The following is an 18010-nucleotide window of genomic DNA, read 5'->3' on the forward strand; positions in this document are numbered from 1 at the left end:
CCATTCCTCAAATCTTGTGTTTAGGGCCCCTGGAAGCTTGAAAATCACTTTAAACATCTAATGTTATCTCTAAAAGTGATTATCCACGTACAAATGTGAATTGTCGTTCAAAGACGCAACATTTGAAAATGGACCATTTTTTTCGTTTCTGAAGCATGTCGTAAGGGGGGGTGGTTATCTCTTTCACCAAAAAACGGGTGTTTTTGGTTGAACAATAAAGGCCTCCAAATGGTATTTAATTCACTTCCCGTGGAGGAGAAACACTTTTTAAGGCCTCAGAATGAGTAAATTGGCCATTTTCATTCACTTTTACCCATTCCTCAAATCTTGTGTTTAAGGCCCCTGGAAGCATGAAAATCACTTTAAACATCTCATTTTATGTTTAAAAGTGATTTTCCACGTACAAATGTGAATTGTAGTTCAAAGAGGAAACATTTGAAAATGGACCATTTTTTTAGTTTCTGAAGCATGTCGTAAGGGGGGGTGGTTATCTCTTTCATCAAAAATCGGGCGTTTTTGATTGAACAATAAAGGCCTACAAATGTTATTTAATTCACTTTCTGGGGTGGAGAAAAACTTTTTAAGGCTTCAGAGTGAATAAATTGGCCATTTTCATTCACATTTACCCATTCCTCAAATCTTGTGTTTAGGGCCCCTGGAAGCTTGAAAATCACTTTAAACATCTAATTTTATCTCTAAAAGTGATTATCCACGTACAAATGTGAATTGTAGTTCAAAGACGCAACATTTGAAAATGGACCTTTTATTTCGTTTCTGAAGCATGTCGTAAGGGGGGGTGGTTATCTCTTTCACCAAAAAACGGGCGTTTTTGGTTGAACAATAAAGGCCTCCAAATGTTATTTAATTCATATCCTGTGGAGGAGAAACACTTTTTAAGGCCTCAGAATGAGTAAATTGGCCATTTTCATTCACTTTTACCCATTCCTCAAATCTTGTGTTTAAGGCCCCTGGAAGCATGAAAATCCCTTTAAACATCTCATTTTATGTGTAAAAGTGATTTTCCACGTATAAATGTGAATTGTAGTTCAAAGAGGCAACATTTGAAAATGGACCATTTTTTTAGTTTCTGAAGCATGTCGTAAGGGGGGGTGGTTATCTCTCTCATCAAAAATCGGGCGTTTTTGATTGAACAATAAAGGCCTACAAATGTTATTTAATTCACTTTCTGGGGTGGAAAAAAACTTTTTAAGGCCTCAGAGTGAATAAATTGGCCATTTTCATTCACATTTACCCATTCCTCAAATCTTGTGTTTAGGGCCCCTGGAAGCTTGAAACTCACTTTAAACATCTAATTTTATCTCTAAAAGTGATTATCCACGTACAAATGCGAATTGTCGTTCAAAGACGCAACATTTGAAAATGGACCATTTTTTTCGTTTCTGAAGCATGTCGAAAGGGGGGGTGGTTATCTCTTTCACCAAAAAACAGGCGTTTTTGGTTGAACAATAAATTCCTCCAAATGTTATTTTTTTCACTTCCCGTGGAGGAGAAACACTTTTTAATGCCGCAGAGTGAGTAAATTGGCCATTTTCATTCACTTTTACCCATTCCTCAAATCTTGTGTTTAAGGCCCCTGGAAGCATGAAAATCACTTTAAACATCTCATTTTATGTTTAAAAGTGATTTTCCACGTACAAATGTGAATTGTAGTTCAAAGAGGCAACATTTGAAAATGGACCATTTTTTTAGTTTCTGAAGCATGTCGTAAGGGGGGGTGGTTATCTGTTTCATCAAAAATCGGGCGTTTTTGATTGAACAATAAAGGCCTACAAATGTTATTTAATTCACTTCCCATGGAGGAGAAACACTTTTTAAGGCCTCAGAGTGAGTAAATTGGCCATTTTCATTCACTTTTACCCATTTCTCAAATCTTGTGTTTAGGGCCCCTGGAAGCTTGAAAATCACTTTAAACATCTAATGTTATCTCTAAAAGTGATTATCCACGTACAAATGTGAATTGTCGTTCAAAGACGCAACATTTGAAAATGGACCATTTTTTTCGTTTCTGAAGCATGTCGTAAGGGGGGGTGGTTATCTCTTTCACCAAAAAACGGGTGTTTTTGGTTGAACAATAAAGGCCTCCAAATGTTATTTAATTCACTTCCCGTGGAGGAGAAACACTTTTTAAGGCCTCAGAATGAGTAAATTGGCCATTTTCATTCACTTTTACCCATTCCTCAAATCTTGTGTTTAAGGCCCCTGGAAGCATGAAAATCACTTTAAACATCTCATTTTATGTTTAAAAGTGATTTTCCACGTACAAATGTGAATTGTAGTTCAAAGAGGCAACATTTGAAAATGGACCATTTTTTTAGTTTCTGAAGCATGTCGTAAGGGGGGGTGGTTATCTCTTTCATCAAAAATCGGGCGTTTTTGATTGAACAATAAAGGCCTACAAATGTTATTTAATTCACTTTCTGGGGTGGAGAAAAACTTTTTAAGGCCTCAGAGTGAATAAATTGGCCATTTTCATTCACATTTACCCATTCCTCAAATCTTGTGTTTAGGGCCCCTGGAAGCTTGAAACTCACTTTAAACATCTAATTTTATCTCTAAAAGTGATTATCCACGTACAAATGTGAATTGTCGTTCAAAGACGCAACATTTGAAAATGGACCATTTTTTTAGTTACTGAAGCATGTCGTAAGGGGGGGTGGTTATCTGTTTCATCAAAAATCGGGCGTTTTTGATTGAACAATAAAGGCCTACAAATGTTATTTAATTCACTTCCCATGGAGGAGAAACACTTTTTAAGGCCTCAGAGTGAGTAAATTGGCCATTTTCATTCACTTTTACCCATTTCTCAAATCTTGTGTTTAGGGCCCCTGGAAGCTTGAAAATCACTTTAAACATCTAATGTTATCTCTAAAAGTGATTATCCACGTACAAATGTGAATTGTCGTTCAAAGACGCAACATTTGAAAATGGACCATTTTTTTCGTTTCTGAAGCATGTCGAAAGGGGGGGTGGTTATCTCTTTCACCAAAAAACAGGCGTTTTTGGTTGAACAATAAATTCCTCCAAATGTTATTTTTTTCACTTCCCGTGGAGGAGAAACACTTTTTAAGGCCGCAGAGTGAGTAAATTGGCCATTTTCATTCACTTTTACCCATTCCTCAAATCTTGTGTTTAGGGCCCCTGGAAGCATGAAAATCACTTTAAACATCTCATTTTATGTTTAAAAGTGATTTTCCACGTACAAATGTGAATTGTAGTTCAAAGAGGCAACATTTGAAAATGGACCATTTTTTTAGTTTCTGAAGCATGTCGTAAGGGGGGGTGGTTATCTGTTTCATCAAAAATCGGGCGTTTTTGATTGAACAATAAAGGCCTACAAATGTTATTTAATTCACTTCCCATGGAGGAGAAACACTTTTTAAGGCCTCAGAGTGAGTAAATTGGCCATTTTCATTCACTTTTACCCATTTCTCAAATCTTGTGTTTAGGGCCCCTGGAAGCTTGAAAATCACTTTAAACATCTAATGTTATCTCTAAAAGTGATTATCCACGTACAAATGTGAATTGTCGTTCAAAGACGCAACATTTGAAAATGGACCATTTTTTTTGTTTCTGAAGCATGTCGTAAGGGGGGGTGGTTATCTCTTTCACCAAAAAACGGGCGTTTTTGGTTGAACAATAAAGGCCTCCAAATGTTATTTAATTCACTTCCCGTGGAGGAGAAACACTTTTTAAGGCCTCAGAATGAGTAAATTGGCCATTTTCATTCACTTTTACCCATTCCTCAAATCTTGTGTTTAAGGCCCCTGGAAGCATGAAAATCACTTTAAACATCTCATTTTATGTTTAAAAGTGATTTTCCACGTACAAATGTGAATTGTATTTCAAAGAGGCAACATTTGAAAATGGACCATTTTTTTAGTTTCTGAAGCATGTCGTAAGGGGGGGTGGTTATCTCTTTCATCAAAAATCGGGCGTTTTTGATTGAACAATAAAGGCCTACAAATGTTATTTAATTCACTTTCTGGGGTGGAGAAAAACTTTTTAAGGCCTCACAGTGAATAAATAGCCCATTTTCATTCACATTTACCCATTCCTCAAATCTTGTGTTTAGGGCCCCTGGAAGCTTGAAAATCACTTTAAACATCTAATGTTATCTCTAAAAGTGATTATCCACGTACTAATGTGAATTGTCGTTCAAAGACGCAACATTTGAAAATGGACCTTTTTTTCGTTTCTGAAGCATGTCGTAAGGGGGGGTGGTTATCTCTTTCACCAAAAAACGGGCGTTTTTGGTTGAACAATAAAGGCCTCCAAATGTTATTTAATTCATATCCCGTGGAGGAGAAACACTTTTTAAGGCCTCAGAATGAGTAAATTGGCCATTTTCATTCACTTTTACCCATTCCTCAAATCTTGTGTTTAAGGCCCCTGGAAGCATGAAAATCCCTTTAAACATCTCGTTTTATGTTTAAAAGTGATTTTCCACGTACAAATGTGAATTGTAGTTCAAAGAGGCAACATTTGAAAATGGACCATTTTTTTAGTTTCTGAAGCATGTCGTAAGGGGGGGTGGTTATCTCTTTCATCAAAAATCGGGCGTTTTTGATTGAACAATAAAGGCCTCCAAATGTTATTTAATTCATATCCCGTGGAGGAGAAACACTTTTTAAGGCCTCAGAGTGAGTAAATTGGCCATTTTCATTCACTTTTACCCATTTCTCAAATCTTGTGTTTAGGGACCCTGGAAGCTTGAAAATCACTTTAAACATCTAATGTTATCTCTAAAAGTGATTTTCCACGTACAAATGTGAATTGTAGTTCAAAGAGGCAACATTTGAAAATGGACCATTTTTTTAGTTTCTGAAGCATGTCGTAAGGGGGGGTGGTTATCTCTTTCATCAAAAATCGGGCGTTTTTGATTGAACAATAAAGGCCTACAAATGTTATTTAATTCACTTTCTGGGGTGGAGAAAAACTTTTTAAGGCCTCAGAGTGAATAAATTGGCCATTTTCATTCACATTTACCCTTTCCTCAAATCTTGTGTTTAGGGCCCCTGGAAGCTTGAAAATCACTTTAAACATCTAATGTTATCTCTAAAAGTGATTATCCACGTACAAATGTGAATTGTCGTTCAAAGACGCAACATTTGAAAATGGACCATTTTTTTCGTTTCTGAAGCATGTCGAACGGGGGGGGTGGTTATCTCTTTCACCAAAAAACAGGCGTTTTTGGTTGAACAAAAAATTCCTCCAAATGTTATTTTTTTCACTTCCCGTGGAGGAGAAACACTTTTTAAGGCCGCAGAGTGAGTAAATTGGCCATTTTCATTCACTTTTACCCATTCCTCAAATCTTGTGTTTAAGGCCCCTGGAAGCATGAAAATCACTTTAAACATCTCATTTTATGTTTAAAAGTGATTTTCCACGTACAAATGTGAATTGTAGTTCAAAGAGGCAACATTTGAAAATGGACCATTTTTTTAGTTTCTGAAGCATGTCGTAAGGGGGGGGTGGTTATCTGTTTCATCAAAAATCGGGCGTTTTTGATTGAACAATAAAGGCCTACAAATGTTATTTAATTCACTTCCCATGGAGGAGAAACACTTTTTAAGGCCTCAGAGTGAGTAAATTGGCCATTTTCATTCACTTTTACCCATTTCTCAAATCTTGTGTTTAGGGCCCCTGGAAGCTTGAAAATCACTTTAAACATCTAATGTTATCTCTAAAAGTGATTATCCACGTACAAATGTGAATTGTCGTTCAAAGACGCAACATTTGAAAATGGACCATTTTTTTCGTTTCTGAAGCATGTCGTAAGGGGGGGTGGTTATCTCTTTCACCAAAAAACGGGCGTTTTTGGTTGAACAATAAAGGCCTCCAAATGTTATTTAATTCATATCCCGTGGAGGAGAAACACTTTTTAAGGCCTCAGAATGAGTAAATTGGCCATTTTCATTCACTTTTACCCATTCCTCAAATCTTGTGTTTAAGGCCCCTGGAAGCATGAAAATCCCTTTAAACATCTCGTTTTATGTTTAAAAGTGATTTTCCACGTACAAATGTGAATTGTAGTTCAAAGAGGCAACATTTGAAAATGGACCATTTTTTTAGTTTCTGAAGCATGTCGTAAGGGGGGGTGGTTATCTCTTTCATCAAAAATCGGGCGTTTTTGATTGAACAATAAAGGCCTACAAATGTTATTTAATTCACTTTCTGGGGTGGAGAAAAACTTTTTAAGGCCTCAGAGTGAATAAATTGGCCATTTTCATTCACATTTACCCATTCCTCAAATCTTGTGTTTAGGGCCCCTGGAAGCTTGAAAATCACTTTAAACATCTAATGTTATCTCTAAAAGTGATTTTCCACGTACAAATGTGAATTGTAGTTCAAAGAGGCAACATTTGAAAATGGACCATTTTTTTAGTTTCTGAAGCATGTCGTAAGGGGGGGTGGTTATCTCTTTCATCAAAAATCGGGCGTTTTTGATTGAACAATAAAGGCCTACAAATGTTATTTAATTCACTTTCTGGGGTGGAGAAAAACTTTTTAAGGCCTCAGAGTGAATAAATTGGCCATTTTCATTCACATTTACCCATTCCTCAAATCTTGTGTTTAGGGCCCCTGGAAGCTTGAAAATCACTTTAAACATCTAATTTTATCTCTAAAAGTGATTATCCACGTACAAATGTGAATTGTCGTTCAAAGACGCAACATTTGAAAATGGACCATTTTTTTCGTTTCTGAAGCATGTCGAAAGGGGGGGTGGTTATCTCTTTCACCAAAAAACAGGCGTTTTTGGTTGAACAATAAATTCCTCCAAATGTTATTTTTTTCACTTTCCGTGGAGGAGAAACACTTTTTAAGGCCGCAGAGTGAGTAAATTGGCCATTTTCATTCACTTTTACCCATTCCTCAAATCTTGTGTTTAGGGCCCCTGGAAGCATGAAAATCACTTTAAACATCTCATTTTATGTTTAAAAGTGATTTTCCACGTACAAATGTGAATTGTAGTTCAAAGAGGCAACATTTGAAAATGGACCATTTTTTTAGTTTCTGAAGCATGTCGTAAGGGGGGGTGGTTATCTGTTTCATCAAAAATCGGGCGTTTTTGATTGAACAATAAAGGCCTACAAATGTTATTTAATTCACTTCCCATGGAGGAGAAACACTTTTTAAGGCCTCAGAGTGAGTAAATTGGCCATTTTCATTCACTTTTACCCATTTCTCAAATCTTGTGTTTAGGGCCCCTGGAAGCTTGAAAATCACTTTAAACATCTAATGTTATCTCTAAAAGTGATTATCCACGTACAAATGTGAATTGTCGTTCAAAGACGCAACATTTGAAAATGGACCATTTTTTTCGTTTCTGAAGCATGTCGTAAGGGGGGGTGGTTATCTCTTTCACCAAAAAACGGGCGTTTTTGGTTGAACAATAAAGGCCCCCAAATGTTATTTAATTCACTTCCCGTGGAGGAGAAACACTTTTTAAGGCCTCAGAATGAGTAAATTGGCCATTTTCATTCACTTTTACCCATTCCTCAAATCTTGTGTTTAAGGCCCCTGGAAGCATGAAAATCACTTTAAACATCTCATTTTATGTTTAAAAGTGATTTTCCACGTACAAATGTGAATTGTATTTCAAAGAGGCAACATTTGAAAATGGACCATTTTTTTAGTTTCTGAAGCATGTCGTAAGGGGGGGTGGTTATCTCTTTCATCAAAAATCGGGCGTTTTTGATTGAACAATAAAGGCCTACAAATGTTATTTAATTCACTTTCTGGGGTGGAGAAAAACTTTTTAAGGCCTCACAGTGAATAAATAGCCCATTTTCATTCACATTTACCCATTCCTCAAATCTTGTGTTTAGGGCCCCTAGAAGCTTGAAAATCACTTTAAACATCTAATGTTATCTCTAAAAGTGATTATCCACGTACTAATGTGAATTGTCGTTCAAAGACGCAACATTTGAAAATGGACCTTTTTTTTCGTTTCTGAAGCATGTCGTAAGGGGGGGTGGTTATCTCTTTCACCAAAAAACGGGCGTTTTTGGTTGAACAATAAAGGCCTCCAAATGTTATTTAATTCATATCCCGTGGAGGAGAAACACTTTTTAAGGCCTCAGAATGAGTAAATTGGCCATTTTCATTCACTTTTACCCATTCCTCAAATCTTGTGTTTAAGGCCCCTGGAAGCATGAAAATCCCTTTAAACATCTCGTTTTATGTTTAAAAGTGATTTTCCACGTACAAATGTGAATTGTAGTTCAAAGAGGCAACATTTGAAAATGGACCATTTTTTTAGTTTCTGAAGCATGTCGTAAGGGGGGGTGGTTATCTCTTTCATCAAAAATCGGGCGTTTTTGATTGAACAATAAAGGCCTCCAAATGTTATTTAATTCATATCCCGTGGAGGAGAAACACTTTTTAAGGCCTCAGAGTGAGTAAATTGGCCATTTTCATTCACTTTTACCCATTTCTCAAATCTTGTGTTTAGGGACCCTGGAAGCTTGAAAATCACTTTAAACATCTAATGTTATCTCTAAAAGTGATTTTCCACGTACAAATGTGAATTGTAGTTCAAAGAGGCAACATTTGAAAATGGACCATTTTTTTAGTTTCTGAAGCATGTCGTAAGGGGGGGTGGTTATCTCTTTCATCAAAAATCGGGCGTTTTTGATTGAACAATAAAGGCCTACAAATGTTATTTAATTCACTTTCTGGGGTGGAGAAAAACTTTTTAAGGCCTCAGAGTGAATAAATTGGCCATTTTCATTCACATTTACCCATTCCTCAAATCTTGTGTTTAGGGCCCCTGGAAGCTTGAAAATCACTTTAAACATCTAATGTTATCTCTAAAAGTGATTATCCACGTACAAATGTGAATTGTCGTTCAAAGACGCAACATTTGAAAATGGACCATTTTTTTCGTTTCTGAAGCATGTCGAACGGGGGGGGGGGGGTGGTTATCTCTTTCACCAAAAAACAAGCGTTTTTGGTTGAACAAAAAATTCCTCCAAATGTTATTTTTTTCACTTCCCGTGGAGGAGAAACACTTTTTAAGGCCGCAGAGTGAGTAAATTGGCCATTTTCATTCACTTTTACCCATTCCTCAAATCTTGTGTTTAAGGCCCCTGGAAGCATGAAAATCACTTTAAACATCTCATTTTATGTTTAAAAGTGATTTTCCACGTACAAATGTGAATTGTAGTTCAAAGAGGCAACATTTGAAAATGGACCATTTTTTTAGTTTCTGAAGCATGTCGTAAGGGGGGGGTGGTTATCTGTTTCATCAAAAATCGGGCGTTTTTGATTGAACAATAAAGGCCTACAAATGTTATTTAATTCACTTCCCATGGAGGAGAAACACTTTTTAAGGCCTCAGAGTGAGTAAATTGGCCATTTTCATTCACTTTTACCCATTTCTCAAATCTTGTGTTTAGGGCCCCTGGAAGCTTGAAAATCACTTTAAACATCTAATGTTATCTCTAAAAGTGATTATCCACGTACAAATGTGAATTGTCGTTCAAAGACGCAACATTTGAAAATGGACCATTTTTTTCGTTTCTGAAGCATGTCGTAAGGGGGGGTGGTTATCTCTTTCACCAAAAAACGGGCGTTTTTGGTTGAACAATAAAGGCCTCCAAATGTTATTTAATTCATATCCCGTGGAGGAGAAACACTTTTTAAGGCCTCAGAATGAGTAAATTGGCCATTTTCATTCACTTTTACCCATTCCTCAAATCTTGTGTTTAAGGCCCCTGGAAGCATGAAAATCCCTTTAAACATCTCGTTTTATGTTTAAAAGTGATTTTCCACGTACAAATGTGAATTGTAGTTCAAAGAGGCAACATTTGAAAATGGACCATTTTTTTAGTTTCTGAAGCATGTCGTAAGGGGGGGTGGTTATCTCTTTCATCAAAAATCGGGCGTTTTTGATTGAACAATAAAGGCCTACAAATGTTATTTAATTCACTTTCTGGGGTGGAGAAAAACTTTTTAAGGCCTCAGAGTGAATAAATTGGCCATTTTCATTCACATTTACCCATTCCTCAAATCTTGTGTTTAGGGCCCCTGGAAGCTTGAAAATCACTTTAAACATCTAATGTTATCTCTAAAAGTGATTTTCCACGTACAAATGTGAATTGTAGTTCAAAGAGGCAACATTTGAAAATGGACCATTTTTTTAGTTTCTGAAGCATGTCGTAAGGGGGGGTGGTTATCTCTTTCATCAAAAATCGGGCGTTTTTGATTGAACAATAAAGGCCTACAAATGTTATTTAATTCACTTTCTGGGGTGGAGAAAAACTTTTTAAGGCCTCAGAGTGAATAAATTGGCCATTTTCATTCACATTTACCCATTCCTCAAATCTTGTGTTTAGGGCCCCTGGAAGCTTGAAAATCACTTTAAACATCTAATTTTATCTCTAAAAGTGATTATCCACGTACAAATGTGAATTGTCGTTCAAAGACGCAACATTTGAAAATGGACCATTTTTTTCGTTTCTGAAGCATGTCGAAAGGGGGGGTGGTTATCTCTTTCACCAAAAAACAGGCGTTTTTGGTTGAACAATAAATTCCTCCAAATGTTATTTTTTTCACTTTCCGTGGAGGAGAAACACTTTTTAAGGCCGCAGAGTGAGTAAATTGGCCATTTTCATTCACTTTTACCCATTCCTCAAATCTTGTGTTTAGGGCCCCTGGAAGCATGAAAATCACTTTAAACATCTCATTTTATGTTTAAAAGTGATTTTCCACGTACAAATGTGAATTGTAGTTCAAAGAGGCAACATTTGAAAATGGACCATTTTTTTAGTTTCTGAAGCATGTCGTAAGGGGGGGTGGTTATCTGTTTCATCAAAAATCGGGCGTTTTTGATTGAACAATAAAGGCCTACAAATGTTATTTAATTCACTTCCCATGGAGGAGAAACACTTTTTAAGGCCTCAGAGTGAGTAAATTGGCCATTTTCATTCACTTTTACCCATTTCTCAAATCTTGTGTTTAGGGCCCCTGGAAGCTTGAAAATCACTTTAAACATCTAATGTTATCTCTAAAAGTGATTATCCACGTACAAATGTGAATTGTCGTTCAAAGACGCAACATTTGAAAATGGACCATTTTTTTCGTTTCTGAAGCATGTCGTAAGGGGGGGTGGTTATCTCTTTCACCAAAAAACGGGCGTTTTTGGTTGAACAATAAAGGCCCCCAAATGTTATTTAATTCACTTCCCGTGGAGGAGAAACACTTTTTAAGGCCTCAGAATGAGTAAATTGGCCATTTTCATTCACTTTTACCCATTCCTCAAATCTTGTGTTTAAGGCCCCTGGAAGCATGAAAATCACTTTAAACATCTCATTTTATGTTTAAAAGTGATTTTCCACGTACAAATGTGAATTGTATTTCAAAGAGGCAACATTTGAAAATGGACCATTTTTTTAGTTTCTGAAGCATGTCGTAAGGGGGGGTGGTTATCTCTTTCATCAAAAATCGGGCGTTTTTGATTGAACAATAAAGGCCTACAAATGTTATTTAATTCACTTTCTGGGGTGGAGAAAAACTTTTTAAGGCCTCACAGTGAATAAATAGCCCATTTTCATTCACATTTACCCATTCCTCAAATCTTGTGTTTAGGGCCCCTAGAAGCTTGAAAATCACTTTAAACATCTAATGTTATCTCTAAAAGTGATTATCCACGTACTAATGTGAATTGTCGTTCAAAGACGCAACATTTGAAAATGGACCTTTTTTTTCGTTTCTGAAGCATGTCGTAAGGGGGGGTGGTTATCTCTTTCACCAAAAAACGGGCGTTTTTGGTTGAACAATAAAGGCCTCCAAATGTTATTTAATTCATATCCCGTGGAGGAGAAACACTTTTTAAGGCCTCAGAATGAGTAAATTGGCCATTTTCATTCACTTTTACCCATTCCTCAAATCTTGTGTTTAAGGCCCCTGGAAGCATGAAAATCCCTTTAAACATCTCGTTTTATGTTTAAAAGTGATTTTCCACGTACAAATGTGAATTGTAGTTCAAAGAGGCAACATTTGAAAATGGACCATTTTTTTAGTTTCTGAAGCATGTCGTAAGGGGGGGTGGTTATCTCTTTCATCAAAAATCGGGCGTTTTTGATTGAACAATAAAGGCCTCCAAATGTTATTTAATTCATATCCCGTGGAGGAGAAACACTTTTTAAGGCCTCAGAGTGAGTAAATTGGCCATTTTCATTCACTTTTACCCATTTCTCAAATCTTGTGTTTAGGGACCCTGGAAGCTTGAAAATCACTTTAAACATCTAATGTTATCTCTAAAAGTGATTTTCCACGTACAAATGTGAATTGTAGTTCAAAGAGGCAACATTTGAAAATGGACCATTTTTTTAGTTTCTGAAGCATGTCGTAAGGGGGGGTGGTTATCTCTTTCATCAAAAATCGGGCGTTTTTGATTGAACAATAAAGGCCTACAAATGTTATTTAATTCACTTTCTGGGGTGGAGAAAAACTTTTTAAGGCCTCAGAGTGAATAAATTGGCCATTTTCATTCACATTTACCCATTCCTCAAATCTTGTGTTTAGGGCCCCTGGAAGCTTGAAAATCACTTTAAACATCTAATGTTATCTCTAAAAGTGATTATCCACGTACAAATGTGAATTGTCGTTCAAAGACGCAACATTTGAAAATGGACCATTTTTTTCGTTTCTGAAGCATGTCGAACGGGGGGGGGGGGGTGGTTATCTCTTTCACCAAAAAACAAGCGTTTTTGGTTGAACAAAAAATTCCTCCAAATGTTATTTTTTTCACTTCCCGTGGAGGAGAAACACTTTTTAAGGCCGCAGAGTGAGTAAATTGGCCATTTTCATTCACTTTTACCCATTCCTCAAATCTTGTGTTTAAGGCCCCTGGAAGCATGAAAATCACTTTAAACATCTCATTTTATGTTTAAAAGTGATTTTCCACGTACAAATGTGAATTGTAGTTCAAAGAGGCAACATTTGAAAATGGACCATTTTTTTAGTTTCTGAAGCATGTCGTAAGGGGGGGGTGGTTATCTGTTTCATCAAAAATCGGGCGTTTTTGATTGAACAATAAAGGCCTACAAATGTTATTTAATTCACTTCCCATGGAGGAGAAACACTTTTTAAGGCCTCAGAGTGAGTAAATTGGCCATTTTCATTCACTTTTACCCATTTCTCAAATCTTGTGTTTAGGGACCCTGGAAGCTTGAAAATCACTTTAAACATCTAATGTTATCTTTAAAAGTGATTATCCACGTACAAATGTGAATTGTCGTTCAAAGACGCAACATTTGAAAATGGACCATTTTTTTCGTTTCTGAATTATGTCGTAAGGGGGGGTGGTTATCTCTTTCACCAAAAAACAGGCGTTTTTGATTGAACAATAAATGCCTCCAAATGGTTTTTTTTTCACTTCCCGTGGAGGAGAAACACTTTTTAAGGCCTCAGAATGAGTAAATTGGCCATTTTCATTCACTTTTACCCATTTCTCAAATCTTGTGTTTAGGGCCCCTGGAAGCTTGAAAATCACTTTAAACATCTAATGTTATCTCTAAAAGTGATTATCCACGTACAAATGTGAATTGTAGTTCAAAGACGCAACATTTGAAAATGGACCTTTTTTTTCGTTTCTGAAGCATGTCGTAAGGGGGGTGGTTATCTCTTTCACCAAAAAACAGGCGTTTTTGATTGAACAATAAAGGCCTCCAAATGTTATTTAATTCATATCCCGTGGAGGAGAAACACTTTTTAAGGCCTCAGAATGAGTAAATTGGCCATTTTCATTCACTTTTACCCATTCCTCAAATCTTGTGTTTAAGGCCCCTGGAAGCATGAAAATCCCTTTAAACATCTCATTTTATGTTTAAAAGTGATTTTCCACGTACAAATGTGAATTGTAGTTCAAAGAGGCAACATTTGAAAATGGACCATTTTTTTAGTTTCTGAAGCATGTCGTAAGGGGGGGTGGTTATCTCTTTCATCAAAAATCGGGCGTTTTTGATTGAACAATAAAGGCCTACAAATGTTATTTAATTCACTTTCTGGGGTGGAGAAAAACTTTTTAAGGCCTCAGAGTGAATAAATTGCCCATTTTCATTCACATTTACCCATTCCTCAAATCTTGTGTTTAGGGCCCCTGGAAGCTTGAAAATCACTTTAAACATCTAATGTTATCTCTAAAAGTGATTATCCACGTACAAATGTGAATTGTCGTTCAAAGACGCAACATTTGAAAATGGACCATTTTTTTCGTTTCTGAAGCATGTCGTAAGGGGGGGTGGTTATCTCTTTCACCAAAAAACGGGTGTTTTTGGTTGAACAATAAAGGCCTCCAAATGTTATTTAATTCACTTCCCGTGGAGGAGAAACACTTTTTAAGGCCTCAGAATGAGTAAATTGGCCATTTTCATTCACTTTTACCCATTCCTCAAATCTTGTGTTTAAGGCCCCTGGAAGCATGAAAATCACTTTAAACATCTCATTTTATGTTTAAAAGTGATTTTCCACGTACAAATGTGAATTGTAGTTCAAAGAGGCAACATTTGAAAATGGACCATTTTTTTAGTTTCTGAAGCATGTCGTAAGGGGGGGTGGTTATCTCTTTCATCAAAAATCGGGCGTTTTTGATTGAACAATAAAGGCCTACAAATGTTATTTAATTCACTTTCTGGGGTGGAGAAAAACTTTTTAAGGCCTCAGAGTGAATAAATTGGCCATTTTCATTCACATTTACCCATTCCTCAAATCTTGTGTTTAGGGCCCCTGGAAGCTTGAAACTCACTTTAAACATCTAATTTTATCTCTAAAAGTGATTATCCACGTACAAATGTGAATTGTCGTTCAAAGACGCAACATTTGAAAATGGACCATTTTTTTAGTTACTGAAGCATGTCGTAAGGGGGGGTGGTTATCTGTTTCATCAAAAATCGGGCGTTTTTGATTGAACAATAAAGGCCTACAAATGTTATTTAATTCACTTCCCATGGAGGAGAAACACTTTTTAAGGCCTCAGAGTGAGTAAATTGGCCATTTTCATTCACTTTTACCCATTTCTCAAATCTTGTGTTTAGGGCCCCTGGAAGCTTGAAAATCACTTTAAACATCTAATGTTATCTCTAAAAGTGATTATCCACGTACAAATGTGAATTGTCGTTCAAAGACGCAACATTTGAAAATGGACCATTTTTTTCGTTTCTGAAGCATGTCGTAAGGGGGGGTGGTTATCTCTTTCACCAAAAAACGGGCGTTTTTGGTTGAACAATAAAGGCCTCCAAATGTTATTTAATTCACTTCCCGTGGAGGAGAAACACTTTTTAAGGCCTCAGAATGAGTAAATTGGCCATTTTCATTCACTTTTACCCATTCCTCAAATCTTGTGTTTAAGGCCCCTGGAAGCATGAAAATCACTTTAAACATCTCATTTTATGTTTAAAAGTGATTTTCCACGTACAAATGTGAATTGTATTTCAAAGAGGCAACATTTGAAAATGGACCATTTTTTTAGTTTTTGAAGCATGTCGTAAAGGGGGGTGGTTATCTCTTTCATCAAAAATCGGGCGTTTTTGATTGAACAATAAAGGCCTACAAATGTTATTTAATTCACTTTCTGGGGTGGAGAAAAACTTTTTAAGGCCTCAGAGTGAATAAATAGCCCATTTTCATTCACATTTACCCATTCCTCAAATCTTGTGTTTAGGGCCCCTGGAAGCTTGAAAATCACTTTAAACATCTAATGTTATCTCTAAAAGTGATTATCCACGTACTAATGTGAATTGTCGTTCAAAGACGCAACATTTGAAAATGGACCTTTTTTTTCGTTTCTGAAGCATGTCGTAAGGGGGGGTGGTTATCTCTTTCACCAAAAAACGGGCGTTTTTGGTTGAACAATAAAGGCCTCCAAATGTTATTTAATTCATATCCCGTGGAGGAGAAACACTTTTTAAGGCCTCAGAATGAGTAAATTGGCCATTTTCATTCACTTTTACCCATTCCTCAAATCTTGTGTTTAAGGCCCCTGGAAGCATGAAAATCCCTTTAAACATCTCATTTTATGTTTAAAAGTGATTTTCCACGTACAAATGTGAATTGTAGTTCAAAGAGGCAACATTTGAAAATGGACCATTTTTTTAGTTTCTGAAGCATGTCGTAAGGGGGGGTGGTAATCTCTTTCATAAAAAATCGGGCGTTTTTGATTGAACAATAAAGGCCTACAAATGTTATTTAATTCACTTTCTGGGGTGGAGAAAAACTTTTTAAGGCCTCAGAGTGAATAAATTGGCCATTTTCATTCACATTTACCCATTCCTCAAATCTTGTGTTTAGGGCCCCTGGAAGCTTGAAAATCACTTTAAACATCTAATGTTATCTCTAAAAGTGATTATCCACGTACTAATGTGAATTGTCGTTCAAAGACGCAACATTTGAAAATTGACCTTTTTTTTCGTTTCTGAAGCATGTCGTAAGGGGGGGTGGTTATCTCTTTCACCAAAAAACGGGCGTTTTTGGTTGAACAATAAAGGCCTCCAAATGTTATATAATTCATATCCCGTGGAGGAGAAACACTTTTTAAGGCCTCAGAATGAGTAAATTGGCCATTTTCATTCACTTTTACCCATTCCTCAAATCTTGTGTTTAAGGCCCCTGGAAGCATGAAAATCCCTTTAAACATCTCGTTTTATGTTTAAAAGTGATTTTCCACGTACAAATGTGAATTGTAGTTCAAAGAGGCAACATTTGAAAATGGACCATTTTTTTAGTTTCTGAAGCATGTCGTAAGGGGGGGTGGTTATCTCTTTCATCAAAAATCGGGCGTTTTTGATTGAACAATAAAGGCCTACAAATGTTATTTAATTCACTTTCTGGGGTGGAGAAAAACTTTTTAAGGCCTCAGAGTGAATAAATTGGCCATTTTCATTCACATTTACCCATTCCTCAAATCTTGTGTTTAGGGCCCCTGGAAGCTTGAAAATCACTTTAAACATCTAATGTTATCTCTAAAAGTGATTATCCACGTACAAATGTGAATTGTCGTTCAAAGACGCAACATTTGAAAATGGACCATTTTTTTCGTTTCTGAAGCATGTCGAACGGGGGGAGGGTGGTTATCTCTTTCACCAAAAAACAGGCGTTTTTGGTTGAACAAAAAATTCCTCCAAATGTTATTTTTTTCACTTCCCGTGGAGGAGAAACACTTTTTAAGGCCGCAGAGTGAGTAAATTGGCCATTTTCATTCACTTTTACCCATTCCTCAAATCTTGTGTTTAAGGCCCCTGGAAGCATGAAAATCACTTTAAACATCTCATTTTATGTTTAAAAGTGATTTTCCACGTACAAATGTGAATTGTAGTTTAAAGAGGCAACATTTGAAAATGGACCATTTTTTTAGTTTCTGAAGCATGTCGTAAGGGGGGGTGGTTATCTGTTTCATCAAAAATCGGGCGTTTTTGATTGAACAATAAAGGCCTACAAATGTTATTTAATTCACTTCCCATGGAGGAGAAACACTTTTTAAGGCCTCAGAGTGAGTAAATTGGCCATTTTCATTCACTTTTACCCATTTCTCAAATCTTGTGTTTAGGGACCCTGGAAGCTTGAAAATCACTTTAAACATCTAATGTTATCTCTAAAAGTGATTATCCACGTACAAATGTGAATTGTCGTTCAAAGACGCAACATTTGAAAATGGACCATTTTTTTGTTTCTGAAGCATGTCGTAAGGGGGGGTGGTTATCTCTTTCACCAAAAAACAGGCGTTTTTGATTGAACAATAAATGCCTCCAAATGTTTTTTTTTTCACTTCCCGTGGAGGAGAAACACTTTTTAAGGCCTCAGAATGAGTAAATTGGCCATTTTCATTCACTTTTACCCATTTCTCAAATCTTGTGTTTAGGGCCCCTGGAAGCTTGAAAATCACTTTAAACATCTAATGTTATCTCTAAAAATGATTATCCACGTACAAATGTGAATTGTAGTTCAAAGACGCAACATTTGAAAATGGACTTTTTTTTCGTTTCTGAAG

The sequence above is a fragment of the Triturus cristatus genome, chromosome 6 (genome assembly GCF_964204655.1).
Source record: "Triturus cristatus chromosome 6, aTriCri1.1, whole genome shotgun sequence".
NCBI classification, from domain to species: domain Eukaryota; kingdom Metazoa; phylum Chordata; class Amphibia; order Caudata; family Salamandridae; genus Triturus; species Triturus cristatus.